Below are 19,343 nucleotides of genomic sequence, written 5' to 3'. Positions count from 1 at the left end.
GAAAATGAAGTTAAACTAGCAGCGCTCCAGTAGGAAGTACTTTCCATTTAATTATAAAAAGTGAAAAAGTTTCAACGTGTATATATAACCTTTCTGCCAGGTAGCACCACCAGCAGCCCGGGCCGGGTTCATTATCTAGGGGTCCTCTCCATCCAGCCAACTCAAAAGTGGCTTGAGCCTCCACCCAGTAACCTGGAAAATTCACACAACACCCCAGGGCGCCACTGAGAGGCAATGCTTCCCCACCTGCATTCACAGCGTCTGAGGATACATCTACACAGCACCCTACATTTGAAATAAGATACGCAATTTACACTGCGCAAATTGCATATCTTATTTCGATTGAATTTAGAAATAGGCTATTTCAAAATTTGGCACATCTACACACTGCCAAATTTCACAATAACATGCTCTTTTGACACATCCCTTACCCCCATGGAAAGAGGGTTACTGGGATGCCGAAATAGCATGCCCGTTATTTAGAAAAATATTTTGAAATAGCAGGTGGCTTGTTAAGACACCAGGTAGCTATTTTGGGCTGCCTATGATATCCTGAAATAGCCATGCAGTGTAGACGTACCCTGAGTGTAGAAAAGAAACCTTTAATAAAAGGGGCAGGAAGTAACATGGCATTAATTTGGGAAAACACCACAGACAGAGTCCATAGGAGAACACCATAGAGTTCATAAGCAAAACGAGTAAATGTATCAGCTCTAGTAGGTAGGGCAAATGTCCTTTTCCTCTCTGGCTCTCAATCCAAGCAATGTAGATGTCCCCTTCACATGACCGACCCTTCTCTGCACCCCATTCAGTTGCTGCCCTTGGTCAGGGCTGACCAGAGTTCAGAGATGCATCTGCAGAGTTCACCTGACATAGAGTGGGGGAAGGGGAAAGATGGAAGGCATCTCACCCATTCCGCTGGTTATTCACCATCTACCTGCTCACGGCTGTCTGACACACTGCACTGCTGGCCATTCATCACCCCTCGCTGCTCCTGCTCTGATGGCTGCTCCTCATACCTCTCTATCACTACCCTGCTGGATACTTGTTGTATCTTCTGCTGGCTTGTGGTGGATTTGGCTCTGAGCCAAACCTAGTGATTTCAGCTCTTGGGCCAAAGCACAGTCCAGCCACAAGAGATTCCAGCATCCACTGGAGTACATTTACATAGAAAAGAGACCCCTTATGGAGCCTTTTTTTTAACTCTGTCCTTGGAACAGTGGGGAGAAACCGGTTGAACCAGTCTTATAGCTCATGCCTGAAGAGCAAGCAGCTTGCTGACTCCCTCCCAAGCTAAATCTATAGGGCTCTGAAAGAGCAGCCTATGTCCATCCAAGTGTATTTACACTGACAGGGTCTCTCCTTCTGAGTAAAAAACGGTCTGACTTTTCTGCATTGTGCATTGCCACAATAACTGCAAGAATTGGTAATCATCTCATACAATTCCTGAATTTACTGTTAACATAGTTTGTGACCCCCACAACAGCCAAATTCTAACAGTTGAGTATCTAGCTGGCCTAAGCAACCTGAGTGAAGTGTATTTACGTAACCACACCCAGGATTTCTTTTCCGTTTCAGTATTTACATAGCAACTGTTGGATACCTAAAGAAACTGAGTGAACATAACCACACCCAGGATTCCTTTCCCATTCCAGCTGACTGTAATGGAAGTATTGATTCAGACCCTCCTTACATCTAACTTCTTCAGCATGTTCGTCAGTCACTTAATGAGTTAGTTGAAATGCAACGGAATCTGTTTTTATATTAAAAAGGAGTCTGATTTTGTAGTTTGTGTGCATTTTGTTATGATTGTGTTTAATGTAAAAGGTCAAATTCATTCTTGATGTATATCAGTTGGCTTCAGTGGAGTTTCAGTAGAGATTGGTTTGTTGCTATTGTTGCTCCTACAATGTGCAAGAGGTTCAAACACAAAAATTGAGGAAATGGGACTTGAGCTCCTAACAAGTTTGTCAATAAAATTAACTGAAGCATAATATAGCATTATAAGAAAGCCACTATCTATTGTTATTGACTCATATTTATTTTCCCCTGCCTTACACAAAGGGAATAATTCACAAAATAAAAATCTGATATATCTCTTCTATAAATTAAAAGTGTAGATTTATGGTTGCCTTTCCTTTCACCACCCTAGCAACCCTAACAGAGGAAAGATTAAAAAAAAAAAGTATTCCCATCCCTTGAATCTCATTTACTCTTATCCACCACATTATTTCTCTCATGATTTTTTAGTGTTAGTAAATATATAGATAACAAGAGAAGGGATAACACCATAGCCTGCCCTTCAGCAAGTCCAATTTAGGAACACCAAATTGGAACTTGTTCTTCTGGATTGTATTAGAGGTGGGTAAGAGAGATAGTAGTGTATTGGATGCGTTTTGGCAGGTGATGAAATGGATTTAATTGTAAAGCATTTATCTTCTTAAACGATCCTCCTCCTAATGAATCCTTTCGGAAACCTCTTCAACTGACTAACTGGCTCCAGTAGGGCAGCACTTAATGGTTTTATGGTCAATAAAGGATGGTGGTAAATGTTGTTTTGTTTTTGTTTTGTTTTTTGGGGGGTTATTCATTTCAAAGTTGGGTACTTGGTAGAGGTTGAATGGAACTAAATAAGCACAAGTAATGCCCAAGACTGAGGTATGGATAGGAGACCTATATCATAGCTGGGAATTAGGATGTAGAAGGGTAAGGGAAATATGTCACTGCATGTCAGTGGTGGGAACATATCACTGGCTGATGATGGATGGCACTGGCTGGGAGTGCATTGGTTTCTTTCCTCATTTGCTTAGTGGGTTTCTCACTTTTCTCCCCTTGCTCTAGATTAGGGTTGCCAGACGGTTTAACTGAAATACCAAACACCCTACCTCTTCCCCCCCCCCCCCCCCCAAAAACAGGAAAAGTTCTGTTGAGGATAAAAAAAGGGGGAAACCAAAGTTGTTGGACAAGAAATAAAAATAAAAAAACCAGCATGGCCCTTTTAAGCAATGCCTTTGAGGCTTTTTGGACCTAACAGGTGCCAATGGCCATCTTGTCTTCCTGCTCCAGGCCAGACAGCTCCCCTGCAGAACCAAGTAAGCACATGGGATTTTTGCCTCCTGGCCGGGAAAAAAATCAGAAAATACCGGACAATTTAGGTGTCCGGTGTTTTCTGAATTTTTTTACCGGACAGGAGGCGAAAATACCAGACTGTCCGGGTCTATACTGGACACCTGCCAACCCTGCTCTAGATCCATGCTGTCCAACATGATAGTCATTAGCTGCATGTGGCTATTTGACCGGTTGAGTGTGGCTAGTTCCGAGCTGGTTGGACACCATGGCTCTAGATCTCCTAATTTTCCTTGGCATTCTTGCTTCTTTGCTCCCTCTATAATGACCTCTGCTATCTTCTCCATAAACGCAGGTTTGACTTCTTAGTGAATTCAGTGCTTTGTTTTGCTTGTCTGTCTGATTATTGAATTTTCCCACTACTATCCAGTAGATTATTTACAGGTTTTAGGACACCCTATAATTTATTTGTGGTGAGGGGGAGGGGAGGACACATTCCATAATCAGAGAAAGAAATTATGTACTGGGACCTAACACAGAGATAGTTGTTTCTAAAGTGAGCAGTATGGCAGCGAGAGGACAGAGGTGTTGAGGGAGCGTAGAATGAACCAAAACAGAACTGACGATTTCCTTATCTCCTAAGGCACTGGGACTACTCTACAAAATCACGATAGCCCTTGACAAATAGAGTGTGTTCTTCTTATTGACACTGGCAAGTTCCCACAACTTTTCTCATCCCAATTTAAAACCAGAGTTTACACAAGAAGGAAAAAGCAATAGTTACACACAGATAACATGCTAAACAGATACCCTCAGTAACCATTGCTCTAAACCACCTTATAGATCCATATTAAAAAAAAAAAACCCACCTAAGAGCTGTGTGATGGGAACCTTTAGGATGCATAGTTAAACTCTCAGATTCATGAGATTCAAATGGTAAGGTTGTGTATTCAACCTGAGCTCTGCATGGTCTGGTCTCTCTAACAATGTGTAATAACTTCATAAAAAATGTCTACAGCCTTACATACACATGCCATCTAGGGTTTTGTGTATGCCAGAGAAACAGAAACCAAGATGTACAATGAATGGGACAAGGATTTCTGAGAGCCCTAGCCTTCCTCTCTTCAAACCTTGCAACCTGTAAAAAATGGATAGTATTCTATTATATGACTGCATTGTAACTCAGACGCAGAAGTGGGCTGAGTTAAAGTTACACACGTTCAGCCTTGGCAACTCCTAAATTTTCTGTATGTCAGGCAAACAGCATCCAAGATGTGAAGCTGAGAGAAAACCTCTTGCATACCACATGGATGTATGTGGGCTGAGATAAGGGATTTTCTCGACCTCCAGTTTGTGCCTCTACATTGGGTATTTCATATGAGCAAGACATTTATATACTCCTGCCCTCTCAAATCTTCCTGGGGTGTTGTCTGTCTACATTTTTCTTTGCTTACTGAGCAACATTGGTGTTCTACCTTGTGAACTCACAGAGGTAGCTTTAATTAGGTAGTGTGGAAGATCCTTGTGAGTGAAGGGTGGTGTTATGGATGGGTAAGTCACTCACATTATTACTCATTTACCCCCACAGGTGTATGATTTGCCCTGCTAGATCAAATCTTTGGCCCATCCAACCTGATGTTCTGCCTCAAGGCAGCAACTAATGCCTGCACTTCAAAAGAAAGCAAAAAATCCCCATAATACGCCAAGTTGCACATTCTCATTGCAGCTATTTATTTCAGAATGATTATCTTTATCCTGAAACAAAAAGAAAATAGCTGTATATTTTCTCTTACATTATTATTTTTACCTTATTTGTATTGGAGTAGAGCCAAGAGACCCCAAGGGAGGTTGAGGCCCTACCATACTATATAAACACAGGAAGACCTGGTCCTTGGCCTTAAAACCATGCCATTTAAATAGGTAGATCTGACCTGTGTGGGCCATTTCAAAGTGACCTTTAATCCCTAAATGAAAGAGTTTTGCTTTTACAAACAGTTTGATTAACAATCCTTTTAGTTATTAGAAAATTCCTCTCTCAAGGTGCTTTCCATTCCCCTAGTGTGTTTTGGTGTGTTCCCAAACATCCTTGCAGACACATTCCTAACTTGACAACAGTTCCAGTTTTCAAACTGTTTGAAAAACAATACTTCTCACGTGCCTTTCTCTCGTTCCATGTGTAATTATCATTCTAGTTTGGCTGCACACAATTTGAAGTAATATTTACTTTTTTAATTAAAACTAGAAAAAAATGGAGGACTTCCAAGAGGCAAATGCCTCATTTTGTGTGCATATGGAAGGAGGTGTAGGGGGAGGGACTGTTTGAGATATGACAGATATCCAATGCATTATGTTGACTATTTTACCTGCTGCAATTTTATACTTTAATTTCGTGCAATGAGGAGTAACAGTTAATCCGAGGGAAGGGGTTTCTTTCGGAATACCCCGTCTACATGCAGCGAGTTAATTCGGACTAGTGGATTTTTTAAAATGGCGAACGGATGCAAATATGCTAATCAAGCGCAGGATACAGGCAGTCCCCGAGTTACGCGGATCCGACTTATGTCGGATCCGCAGTTACGAACGGGGCTTTTCTCACCCCGGAGGACGGGAGCGGTGGGACGCCCAGATGTGCCGTGGTCCGCCACCCCCGTCCTCCGGGGCGAGAAAAGCTGCTCCCCGTCTCCCTGATCTGCAGGGAGACGGGGAGCAAAGCCTTGGCGCACGCCCGCAGCGGGACAGCCCAGGCACACTTGAGCTGTCCCCCTGCGGGCGTGCTCCCCGTCTCCCGACCAGCAGACCAGGGAGACGGGGAGCAAAGCCTCGGAGCACGCCAGCAGTGGGACAGCCGCGGCGCGCCTAGACTGTCCCGCTGCCCGCGTGCTCTGCAGCTTTGCTCTGCGTCTCCCAGGTCAGCAGACCAGGGAGATGGAGCAAAGCCGTGGAGGACTTGGGTGGTCCCTCCACCCTGTCTCCCTGGTGTGCTGGGGAGGGGGGTGCAGCTACTACCCCCCCAGCAGACCAGGCTTTTCTTGCCTACCCCTGGGTTAGAGCAGCTGGGGGCTGCCGGGTTGGTCCCGCAGCGCCGCTCAGGACCAACCCGGCAGCACCCCAGCTGCTCTGCCCCAGGAATCCTGATTCAGCCGCTGCTGGTTAGTTTCAGCAGTGGCTGAATCAGGACACCTGGGGCAGAGTAGCTGGGGTGCTGCTGGGTTGCTCCAGTAGCGCTGAGGAGCCGCGCTACTGGAGCAACCCAGGAGCACCTCAGCTGCTCTGCCCCAGGCGTCCCCAAGTCAGCCGCTGCTGAAACTGACCAGCGGCTGACTACAGGAAGCCCGAGGCAGAGTTGCTCTGCCCCAGGCTTCCTGGAATCAGCCGCTGATCAGTTTCAGCAGCAGCTGACTTGGGGACGCCTGGGTTTCTTAAGTTGAATCTGTACGTAAGTCAGAACTGGCATCCAGATTCAGCCGCCGTTGAAACTGATCAGTTTCAGCAGCGGCTGACGCCAGTTCCGACTTACATACAGATTCAACTTAAGAACAAACCTACAGTCCCTATCTTGTACGTAACCCGGGGACTGCCTGTATTTAAATCCCGCTCTTCATTAGCAACTTCGGTATGCTACATTTGCATCCCTAGTTGGGACTAGTGAGCAAGTGTAGACATACCCTAAGTCACCAGTCTTTGTCTTTTTTGTGCACCTGCTTAGTTATGTATGCACACATGCTTTGTTGAGGCTCAACAGCTTTGATTCCTGGCCACCCTGCCAGATTACCAAGCCACCAGACCAGCTAGGCTATGAAATAATATTGCTTTATGGAGTCATAGAACATACAATACATAGGATCTGATTGCTGCACTGAGTAATAATGATCAGTCAGATTTATGTATGGCTCTTAATTGGTAGTGGAACGAGCCTGCTTAGAGCACTCCTGTCATAGAAAATGTTAGGGGTCCAGGATATGCAGCTTTCTGTGTAAAGTCTTGAGAGCTTGGTGCCATTAAAAGTGTTTTATGTGTCTAGCAACAATGCTCCTAAGTGTATTTCTCCATGTTCAAATGCTGGAAGGATTGTTCATGCAACACCTTGGTCCCTACTGCTCTGCTTTTCCCACATATAGACCTTGGAATAGCAAGAGAAAGATTTTATCCTCTGTCTAAGGGCTTGCCCATAGAAAAAAGTCCCACCAGTATAAGATTGGTTGGGACAGTGCTACTTGCAAATCTGCTTTGGTGGAATGCACGGTGCCAATGCAGGTGTCAGTGCTTGTGTTTATGCAGCAGGGCACTGTGTTTCTAGAAGTGTGGTGTTCTCCCACTTATCAGTGCTGCTTGAAGGCTCCCTGCCTTATGGGAGACTTTTCATGGGAATTGTGGAATAATCTCTAGCATAGAGAATTCTGGGAATGTGACATGAAATGCCATAATTCCCTTTCATCTATCCTGTGAGTCACCTCTTTGTTGTGTCTATTTCTGAACAACACGGTGAGAGGAGAGAAGCACTTTTCACCAGGAAGGGGGAAATTTATATGAACTACTGAATCATTGCCAATGTTGGCCAAGGAAGGCCTCTTGGTGATCATAGTTTTCTTCTAGTTTATAAGCCGTGATTGCAGTAAGCCTCACCTATAATTGAGACTGCAGGTCTGTCATGTGGGTCACGTGTGACTTCTGCAGCAGCCAGTGCAGTGAGCCTGGGGGCCACCTGAGCAGGTTGGGCAGTCTGTGGGCCAGCTGCACTGGCTCCTGCTGGAGCAGTCTTAGGCCACCATCCTTTCCTCCCTCAGCAGCAGGAGTTGGGTTGTCCGAGGGGGGCTCGGGTCTTCAGGCAGAGGGTGGGGGCATGGGAGGAGGTGAGGTTTCAGGGCAGCACTCACCTCAAGCAGCTCTCCAGAAGCAGCAACATGTCCCTCCCCACCTAAGTAGAGATGCAGTTGGGTGTTGTGTGCTCCTTCAGACAAAGACACTGCCCCTCACAGCAGCCTTTGGGGCTGTGGTTTCTAGCCAAAGGGAGCTGTTGGGTGCAGAGCGCCTTTCCCCCTCCCCCAGCTGTGCCTCCACCTAGAAGCCGAAGGACATATTGCTGCTTCCGGGGAGCAATGTGGAGCCAAGTAGGAGTCTGCCAGCTCTTCCAGTCACCCATCTACAGAAGCAGTGGTGGGGTCTGGGCCACCCCGATCCAACACCCAAGTTTCATTTAGGGGTATATTAGTACAAATCATGGACAGTCATTCACAGGCCATGAGTTTTTGTTTACTGCCTGTGACCTGTTCTTGACTTTTTACTAAAGTATTTATGACTAAAATGTAGCTTTAGCTATATCAATTTAAAGTCAGAAACAGGACAAGCATAATACACCAGGGCTACGTCTACACTGCAGGCTTTTTGCGTAAGAACTGTTTTGCACAAAGAGTTCTTACACAAAAGATCTTGCGCAAGAGTGTGTCCACACTGCCATGTGTTTTTGCGCAAGAGTGTCCATGGTAGTGTGGATGCTCTATTGCGCAAGAAAGCTCTGATGGCCATTTTAGACAATGATGGCCATTTTAGCCAATGGGGTTTCTTATGCAAGAAACCCCTGTTGCCTGTCCATACTGCCTTCTTGCACAAGAGGGCTTATTCCTCGTGGGGAGAGGAATAACTCTTGCACAAAGCGCCCTCTATTCCGACACCTTACTGTAAATTTACTTGCGCAAGAACACACGTGCAGTGTAGATGCTCTGCAAGTTTTTGCACAAGAAAGCCTACATTTTATAGATGTAGCCCAGGTGATTAGGTTTTAATCATAGAGGCCACTAACCCTCACCATCAATCTAATCTATATGACTTCATCTATGGCTCTACACCAAATAGTGTAGTTGAAATTGGCATCTTTACCACACCATCTTGAGTGTGGCAAGGCTGGCGGGGGGCTGCTTTCCTGGCAACCCAGCTCTCTTCTCGTCCTGTGGAGTGCTAGCATCAATGGGAGAGTGCTCAGAGATCGATTTATCGTGTCTAAGCAGATGCCATGTATGCAGAGGTGTCTAAGCAGACACAATAAATCAATGGCTGGCAGATAGATCGCTTCAGCATCAATAGCCAGCATAGTGGAGATAAGCGCCGAGTGTTAAACTCTAAGCCACTGAAAGTTTGGTTTCACTTTGCCAACTTGTCATGTGCTTGCTTCTAATTTGCATATGAATGTATACATTTGTATGCAAACAAACACACAGGAACAAAATACAGGACTATGTAGCACTTTAAAGACTAACAAGATGGTTTATTAGATGATGAGCTTTCGTGGGCCAGACCCACTTCCTCAGATCAAATAGTGGAAGAAAATAGTCACAACCATATATACCAAAGGATACAATTTAAAAAAATTGAACACATATGAAAAGGACAAATCACAATGTCCTTGGTGTAGTCTAGCTACACCAGACTAACACGGCTACATTTCTATCACTATTCTACACAAGAACAGTAATTGTTTGTATCTTCTTTGCTGGATGACTAGAAATTGCTTATTAGTTGAATTCACAGGAGATGAAAACAAAACACCGAGACATTCACCATGTCATTAGAAAGGAAAAGATATGGGGCCTGATTCTACACTGCGCTACACCATTTCTAGAGCTGCACAACTCTCTTGCCACCAGTGCATTTAGGTGGTGGAAAACGATTGTAACAAGTGTAGCACAGTGAAGAAACAGGTCCTTGGACTGTAGCCTATTAGAATCATTAGTCTTAGTAGGCAGTACCTCCACATCGAAGATAAAGCACAACAGAGTGGGAGCTGTGAATTGTAAGGATACCATGCAAAGTGTGTGATCCTCCTGCCTGGCTCTGGAAGCTACAACTTCAGCTATTGCTTTCTTATTTTTATTTGTATAATAAGAGTTTCCTCACCATCAGCTTTAGGATTCATTTCAGTTCTTCTGAGTCTGCAACAGCTCTTATTTCAGTTTAAGTAGGCGTTCCTCCATTTGTTCTTCACCTAAGCCTAAAGCTGTACAAACACAACTAGATGGTGTTTGATGCACATTAGCTGTCCCACATGGGCTGTATAAGGGGGGGGGGCTTTATTCTCTTTCAACTGATGCATTCCTTGGTCTTCACAACAGTCGATTAGCCATGCTGTTGTTCTCTTGTTTACATACTGACATCTCTGAAGGGATAAGAAGGAAGGGCTGGGGAGAATTCCCAGGCTTTAAAATGAGCTAATGCTGCTTCTGGGATGTTAACAGCAATATGCTCTGTTTTAATCAAACTCAGTTCAAGTGTTGCTGTTTAAACATTTGTAGAATAAACTGAAGAGAAAAGTTAATATAAAACCATAGTACCTATACAGCCTTTAAAGTGACCTATTGTATTCATTTATCCAACCAAAAATACTGCTGAACTTTTCCCCTAATCATGATTTTCTTACTGGGCCACTGGGATATTTCTTCTTCATTTATTAGTTTAATTATTTTTTATATGACAAGTCATGGTGTGGGGGGGGGGGGGAGTGGGAGAGAGGTTTTTAGAACAATGTTCAGATGCTCACAGGTAAGATCATTATGGCTGAGATGCCATATTTTTAGGACCATTGAAAAGTCTCAGTCACTGCTCATAAGCCAACCAGTTCAATTAGAAACAGAAACAGGAAAAGAAGCTTCCTGCCTTTTTTTTAAATCTCTCATGATTAAAGGAAAAAAAGTAAAGTTGAGAGGATGAAAGAAGGTTGCAACTCACGAAAGCTTATGCCATAGTAAAAGTGTTAGCCTTTAAGGTGCTACTGGATTAGTTGGGGTTTTTTTATGATGAAATAATTATTTCTTCATCCTTATACAGTGTGCAGGATGACAGCAAAACTTCCTATGCTGATAAACTAGAAAAGCTGGCTCAGGAAGAGGGGCAGTAAAAAACACTATTATAGTAATTCTGACTGATGGTTTACAGATACCTTTAAACCAGTTGGAAAAACAGTTCTCTAGACTAGGTCCTTGCCAGACTGCTAGACAATCTCTAAAGAGGGATGCAGAAAAGGACGTAGGGATAAAGAGCAGCTGGGCAGATATAAACCCAGGACTAAAGATGCTGGAAATAGAGTGGGACATATTTAATCGGAATTTGCCAATTCATCAAAATCAAAATGTTTTGCAGAAACTGTTAGATTCTGGTAGATTTGCAATGGAAACTAGGCTGGAACCTGGCCTGTCAAGAACATTTATGTCTGAAATCTGCCTGGTTTCCTGCTGCCTAATCCATCTGGCTTCCAGGATCTGTGGCTCTAGATCAGCTGGCCAGGTGGGACAGCCACAGATTCAGGCTCTAGTCCTGTTCATAGAGAATTTCAACGTTTTTGGTTTCATTCCTAACTGGAACAAAACCAGATTTCAAATACTGAAATCTCCTGCAAAACAGAATTAATTCCCACCCATTCACCAGCTCTAGCCAGGATCCAGTATCTAATAAAAAGTCAGAAATAAAGGGACTTGCCTTTCCCCCAATAAAGGGGCTGAAAACAGCACTGCCGCCATTGGGACAAGCTGACAAGAGGGTGTGGCCGGTGGCAAGGCAGCTCAGGAATATGTTGGTTAAATGTATTGTACAGGAAGCCCCCTTTGATCATCCTTTGGAGTATGAGCTGGCTCCCCTGTCCAAACTCTGAAAGGATGGCAGCATATAGACATTGTCTGCTCTCCCATAGCAATCTACTAGAAGACTTACCTGCCTTTGCTTGGGTCCTTGACTCAAGTACGTTTTGCTTTTCTTTATTTAAATCATTGTTCTGCGGTGGGGCTGGGGATGAGTTCTCTGTTCAGGCTGCCCTGGGAAAAGAGGACAACCCCAACCCTTTCTCAGTGCAGGAGCTTGTGGCCAGGTAAAAAGTGCTTGTCCATGGCCACTGCAGTGGGCACAGCCAGAGGAGGGAAATGTCCCCTGTATGGAAAACAGACAGACATACAAACAGACATACTCTCTGAAATATAGAGTAGATAGCTGTCCCTTTGTCCATCCTTGCCCCCTGCTGGCCCAATGGGATTATAGCTGTCTCTGTCCTTATCTCTGGCCCCTTTTTGCCCCCCTGTGGTCATTCTGTAGTGTAACTCCCTTGTACCACACTCTTTCCTTTCCATGTTATGAGAAAACATTCCAATTCCAGGCACATCCCAATATCTTGGCACAACCAAATTCTGACCTTGCTCTAAGTTAGGAGAGGAGGAATCTTAATACCAAATTTGGTGGTCCTCGCTCTTACCGTTTAGGAGACATTCTTGAACAAACAGACTCCAGACAGCTAGATGGAGGCAGATTTCTAAAATATATAGAAAGAAAGACGGAAGAAGAAGATGAATGCTCCCTAGAGTGCAGCACACATCTTCTTTCAGGTGACTGGAGATGCTAAGTTAGAATACATTTTGAATCATGGTCTTCCTCTTCTGCATTTCTCGGGGCTGCCTTTTTGGTACCAAGAGAGACTCATTTCTCTTGCTCTGAAAGAGGAGAGACACTGATAACTCCATGGGGAGAACAGAGTGCTTCGATGGTCCCCACATCCGCAGTCCAGTTGCCCAGCATTTACTGCATTGTGTAGCATGTATGATATGGTATAGACAGTTCCTGCAGCCATACGCCTACAGGTGGCTTTCTCAGTTGGCACTAAAATAAAGTTCACATGCTCACCCCCTTTCCTAGGGCATGGCTTTATTTACAAATTAATGCAAAATAAACAATATAAACTCAAGCAGTCCCAGCTCATGCCAGGTCCCGGACTGCTGTGCCTCTACCTCCCTTGCTCCCCCTCCCCCGTACTGTGGAGATGGTGCTGGGAGAATCAGTTTTTAAGCTGGCTCCCCCCAGCACTGGCTCCTGTTTCTCCCCACACTTTGTTGCCTCTGATGCAGAGGCACTGTGGGAGGGCATAGAGTGAGTAGTCGAGTAGTGACTCGACTAGTCGCTTACATCCCTACCTTCTTCTCAAAGAACAGTAAAACCAAATGTAAAAGTGAATCAGCAGGTCTCATTTAGCATCTCTCAGAAGGATTGGCACCTGCTAACAAAGCATCTCTCCAGGTGCAATGATCTCTACTCGCTGTGCCTGATCCTTGCAAAGGAAGCCAAGAAAGCACCAGCTAGGTTAATAGCCCTCAGAAGTGTATGTGGCTTGAGAGCAGAGGTTTATTCTCACTGAGTTAACCAGTTTTATGAAATGCTTTACAGTCTGAGCACATTCCTCAGTAATGTGTTAAACTACTCTCTCGGGCTCTTATATTGCAGGGTGTGCTACTGCACATCCGGTACACAGCTCAGATAAAACAGGTAAACTAATTAGCTGTGTCTGAACAGATTGCAACAATGTAAACTACACACAAACACAGGGATTAAAAAAGTGCTCTTTTGAGTTTGTTAGCAATTTGCATGGTTATAATATGCAAACCTTTTCGGGAAGGTGAGATTTATTGTTTCTCAGTAGTGTGCAGTAGTGCCAGTAACAGTACACTACTCTGTGTGTATTGATAAGGATTATATGGACATGTAGAACTTTAAACATTTTCCAGACTCTTACAGTATCATCTCATTTTATTGTGTTTGGTATGTGATTAGACTCCGGCCTACATGAGAGTTTTGCAATCTAGTAAGAAGCCCGAGTCTTTGTACCCTTTAACAGAGATTTTTTTTGTCTCTAACAGAATAAAAACAAAACAAATAATTTTATTTTCCTTCTATGCCAGTTGATTGTGTTTCAGTCTTCATATTCCTTTTTTTTCTGCTGTGTCCTCTTTCCATTTCTCTTACCTTCATTGGACTAGACTGGTGACTGAAAAAAATGAGATAATGGAGTTAAGAACTGTTTTAAAGTACCAGGGCACCTGCTATAATTCTACCCAATTATGGCACGGTGTTACCTTGTAAAACATATAGTTACCTGTTCATAATTAACACCTTTATTTACCCTAACTGGTATTTGCTCAGCCTTTTTGGTATTGCTCTGATCTGGTTTTTAAAATAAACGGCAACTGATCCAAACTGGGATGTTAGCAGTCTCAGGATGGTTACAGGACAGAATGGTTGGTTGGTAGGCAGAACACTCACCAGAGTAGGAATTCTGGAACTGCTGATACGCTTTCATTTGCCTTTCAACTATGGAAATTACCTTTTTTTTTTTTTTTTTTTTTTAAACTATATGGGTTAAGCTGCAATATACATTGTATAACACTAAATCCAGGGCTGCTGTTGCTCCCAAATATAAAGCCTGTAGCTTCAAATTCTCACCAGGACTTGGGTTCATAGCTGTTGAGTGCTGATCCCACAGCACAAACAGTGGCATTGTATTGTTGGCCTGTAAAGTCTCGTTGAATTGAAATGAGAAGCAGAAAGAGAATTACATCAAACTATTTTCGCACCATCTTGAGTTGGATGTTTGAAATGTCGATACTTCTTTAAAAAGGGTAACACAGAGTCTTGGCCAAATGGTCTTTCTAAACAAAGAGTGTTCTGATGCTTAAGGTGATTGATGAGTTGTTGAACGTGTGCGGTCTCCTTTGTTGGCTGTGTTGCTGCGCCAGAATATAATTATTAAACACTTTGAAAAGTGCTTTGTCAGGGACTATATGCATTACACGATCTTGATAATAGCTTCCCCATTGAGATTGTGCCAGAATTCTGCCTGGTTGTGTGCAGGTGTGCTGGACTGATTAGGGCTGAACCCCCAGGCTACAGTGCTTCATGGGACTCCATGGTCCCAAAGGGTGTCACTCGATGACACAGGTGAGTGGATAAGACTTGGTCTATCCTACAGAGTCATATCACCGTAAGGCAGCTTATGTTGACCTAATTATATCAGCATTTACACAAAAATGCTGCTTCCACCGAAGTAAGTGACCTACTCTGCCGACACAACCCCACCGCCATGGCAGGCACAGCACTTAGGTTGATATAGTTAGGGTGACCGAGTCCATCTAGATACTGCATTACTTACATTGGCTATTGCGTGTCATTCTTGTCGGTTTCACAGCTGCCTCTGGCTCAGAGCAGTGGATCAGTGAAGTTGCAGGGAGCTCATAGCTGGATCCATGAAACTGACAAGAGTGTCATTTTCATGGCTCTTAGGCTACATGCCGAGAATTGAGCTCATCAATAGACTCGCAGCTGCCCCTTTCCCCTCAGCTGAGAGCCTGATGCAGGGCTCAATATGACAGCACTGAACCTATCAACAGTGAAATTGGCTTTCTTGTCAGTTTCCTGGATTCAGTTGTGTGCTGCTGCTCTGAGCCAGAAGCAGCAGTGAAACTCACAAGACTGTCTCCATACTGTGAAACTAAGCCCCATCTTGGGTTCACAGCTCTAGCTGTTGGTCCATAGTGGGTGGGAGGTTCATCTGTGTGTTCCATGGAGCTATCAGCGTTCCAGAATGCCCCAGGTCGATTGGTGCAAGTGCTGCTGATGAGGGCATGCATTATTGGCAGAAGGAGGGCATGCCAACCACTGATTGAATTACTACAGTAGCTGTAGGCTGATCTACATTAAGTTGACCAAATTTTGTAGTACAGACAAACTTTTAAGTCACCAACAAACATGCTGTCCTCTTTTAAAACATCCTGTGTCCTCAGAGCCGGCCCAAGCTACGGGCTGACCGGGTTACCGCCCAGGGCGCCCCATTGTAGGGGGCTGCCGCGCATGCGCCGGGCACCCGGGGTTGGGGCCACACATGCGCCGAGGGGTCGGGGGTAGTGCCGCACTCCTGGGGCCCGGGGCGCACAAATGGCTCAGGCCAGCCCTGTGCGTCCTCTATTCTGTCCATGGGATCTGTGGGGAGATTTACAGGCTTCAGCATACCTTTGACTTCTGGGTAGAGGTTTCTTCAAAGTCGATGGACTTCCTCATAGCAAATCTATTATTCTCTTAGGTTAGAGCCATTCAGTATTGAGAGCCCTCAATTCCTCCATAGTAACTTTCCAGAAATAGCCCCTCCAGTGGATGGCTGTGTCTAGACTGGCAAGTTTTTCCACAAAATCATCTGCTTTTGCAGAAAAACTTGCCAGCTGTCTACACCGATCGCTTGAATTTCCGCAAAAGTACTAACGATCTCATGTAAGATTGTCAGTGCTTTTGCGGAAATACTATGCTGCTCCCGTTGGGGCAAAAGTCTTTTTCCGAAAAACTTTTGCGCAAAAGGGCCAGTGTAGACAGCAGAGATTTGTTTTCCGCAAAAAAGCCCCGATCGCGAAAATGGCGATCGGGGCTTTTTTGTGGAAAAGCGCATCTAGATTGGCCACGGACACTTTTCCGCAAAAAGCGCTTTTGTGGAAAAGTGTCCTGCCAATCTAGACACGTTTTTCCGAAAATGCTTTTAATGGAAAACTTTTCCATTAAAAGCATTTCCGGAAAATCATGCCAGTGTAGACGTAGCCAATATGTATATGGCACCTATACTACAGTGGCACAACTCAGCCCTGCAGTTACAGCGCTGTAGCATAGACACTTATTTATAGCATCTGAAGGGGTTTTTCCATCACTGTGGTAAACCCACCTCTTCGAGAGGTGGTCACCAAGTTGACAGAAGAATTCAGTTTCATTTACGGGGGCAAAGATAGGTCAATCTAACTACATTGCACATGCATTTTTCATAGCCCTGAATATTATAGCTTGGTAGACCAGCAGGGATCAAGCCCTTGCTATAAAATAGGAGCTCTACAGCAATATTGAATGTTACATTCAAAATGGAGGTTGAAATACACCATGACATTCACAACATGGAATTTACAGTTCGACATGGACATATTCCTTCACCCACCCTCTGCCTGTCACACATCCTCATATGCCAAACAGTCTTTTGTGTGGGTGGATGAACCTTTTTTCTACTTTTCTCCCTCTCTCCAGGAGCCAACCATAGTTGTGGTCCTTGCACTCTGTTGTGTAAGGGCACAGCAGGGCATCTTCTAAGGGCTGTCACAACAGTTGTCTGAGACACCATGCCTCTAGGTGTGCTCCCAGTGATGGCATAACAGATAAGGTACTTGCAGAGGATTTGAGTGGAAAGGTTAACAAGTTGACACTCTTTCCTCAAAAATGATTAGTAGTGAAATCTTTAACATCATTGACCTATAATGCACCAAGCTGAACAAATGCAGTTCATGGCACACTGAGCTATTGCTTCAGAGTGAAAACTCAGAAAAACATTGCCGCAGTTTACACTGTTGCTTTTATTACCAAATCAGCTAGAAATGTGACTTTTATTGTAGACTGTTTTGATTCTGAAACACAACTCTGTATTCCAGGCAGGATACCAAGGCAAATTCTGCTGCTGAAGAATCACGGAATGCACAAAGCTGTGGTTACAAATGTGTTATTAGGCTCCAAATTCCCAGCTGTAAAAATAAGCTCACTTTGGTGAGCAGTATTAAACAAGTGCAAATATATTCAGTACCCCTCAGCTTTCATACATTTCCTTCATGTTCAGATCATTGTAGTCCAAGTTTATTCAGTGAGTTTATTTCCAGTTTTTGAGATGATCTAGAAATGTTTCAAACAGAACTCTTTCTCCAGGAAGAAAGAGTAGTTGTTTCTCAAAACCTCATATAAAAGAATGTCTTGTTGAACCCATTTCTGATATTCAAAATTAATATAATGCATACCTTAAATAGCAAATAAAAATCCACACTAAAGATGTTAAGAGGCGTGTAATCCACTAATTATGTAGTTGATAACATTTTTATTGAGTACATGATTAATCAATAAAGGAAGGCTGCTGCGCCTCTGCAGATGAAATGTAATAACAGCTGGGCGCGCAGGCAGCCCAGCTCCTATTACATTTAAAATCCAGCGTCACAGTGGGGGTAGGTCCCACACTGAGCATGAGCCATGACTGAGCTGGGCTTCCTCAAGCCAGGCTTGCACCAGGTGCAGCAGCCCCTGTCCAGGGGAGCGTCGCAGCAGGGAGCAGGGTCCCCAAGTGGACGGGGCTGCTGCTGGAGCAATGTCTGTCCATGGCAGATGGCTGGCTGTGGGCAGAGGCTGCTCCTGCAGCTGCCCCTGTTCATGGCCAGCCCCAGCCACTGTGGGCAGAGGATGCTTCGTGGCAGCCTCTCTTGCCCCACCCTGCAATGTTGCTTCTGATAGACACAGCAGCGCAGGGTGGGGCAAGTGGCACAATGGAGACGGTTCCTCCTAGCACCAGCTCCTGCTTCCCCCGCTTGCTGCCTCTGATACAGAGGCAGCAAGGTGTGGGGGAACAAGTAGTCGAATAGTCAACTCAGGTACTTGCTTACATTCTTAGTCCACACTGCTGAGACTAAGCATGAGAAATATCATGACAAAAGATTTTTGGAGAAAGCAGTAGTCTAAATTTGGCCTTGGAATTAGCTTTCATTTTTGACTATGGGGTCCCTTCTGAATCCATAGGTAATATTTAACTTTTTGTATATGGACGTATACGTTTTGTACATGCAAATATGCTCACTGTAGAATTGTTCATTCTAGCAGTAGTTCATTTTATAGCAAAAAATCATCTATATTGTCTACACTAATTATTTATGCAAAAATGTGGGAGTCATCTACATATTTCTCCTTAATGTCAAGGTTTTTCATACCTACGTACCAATTTTCTAGTTTCTGTGGGCTGTATTGTCAAGAATTCTCCATGGTAAAGCTTCATTGTACAGGACAAAATCCTGTTTTCAGAACAATATTGCCACGTGGGAAAATGTGCACCAACTCAAGCAGAATAGGGTTCGAATCTGTCTGTGTACAAAGGCATTGGCTTATCAGGATTACGATAGGGCCAAAAGTGCTGCAGAAATTTGTCAGTGTTAGCTGAAGCTAGGAAAAGGGGCAAAATTAGGAGAACAAACTGGTGGAGTTGTGGTTAGAAAAGCAGCCAGGCAAGGATTAAAAATACCATTTAAAGAAACTCCCTTCCACCCAAGCTAGAGGAACATTGCACTGCCAGGCATGTTCAGCAACCCATATGGAGTCCCACAATCTGGACAGGTTCTGTGCTTGTAGCACATAAGAACTGAGGCCTTCCTCAGCAGCAGTAGTTCGTGCTTGTACCACAGCTCATTAGCTGCACTCCCAAAAGCTGGGAAAGACTCCCCAAACCAGGGCAGGACATAGGGTGAAAATGCTGTCTTCCTGTTACCCCAACGTGGGAGTGGGGTCTCCTTGCCAGTCCGATAACAGAAGAAACTGTGGGATTGAGAGGCCTCATCTATCGATCTGTCTGTAACTCCAAAAGAGGACAGTTGTCTTTCCCCAGCTGTATTTTCATTGTGGGTGCCCCCTTTTGAAACTGAATCTTTGTTTGAATC

General features: G+C 44.3%; 1 protein-coding gene across 3 annotated transcripts in view; it reads left to right on the top strand.

Moving 5' to 3' along the window:
* Positions 1 to 19,343, top strand: part of PLEKHG4B (pleckstrin homology and RhoGEF domain containing G4B) — a 190,968-nt gene that overhangs the window by 81,643 nt on the left and 89,982 nt on the right. The window lies entirely within an intron of this gene.

Source organism: Pelodiscus sinensis, chromosome 2 (assembly GCF_049634645.1).
Source record: "Pelodiscus sinensis isolate JC-2024 chromosome 2, ASM4963464v1, whole genome shotgun sequence".
In the NCBI taxonomy this organism is placed as follows: domain Eukaryota; kingdom Metazoa; phylum Chordata; order Testudines; family Trionychidae; genus Pelodiscus; species Pelodiscus sinensis.
The sequence above is the reverse complement of the archived record's forward strand: the minus strand, read 5'-3'. Positions and strand labels throughout refer to the sequence as shown.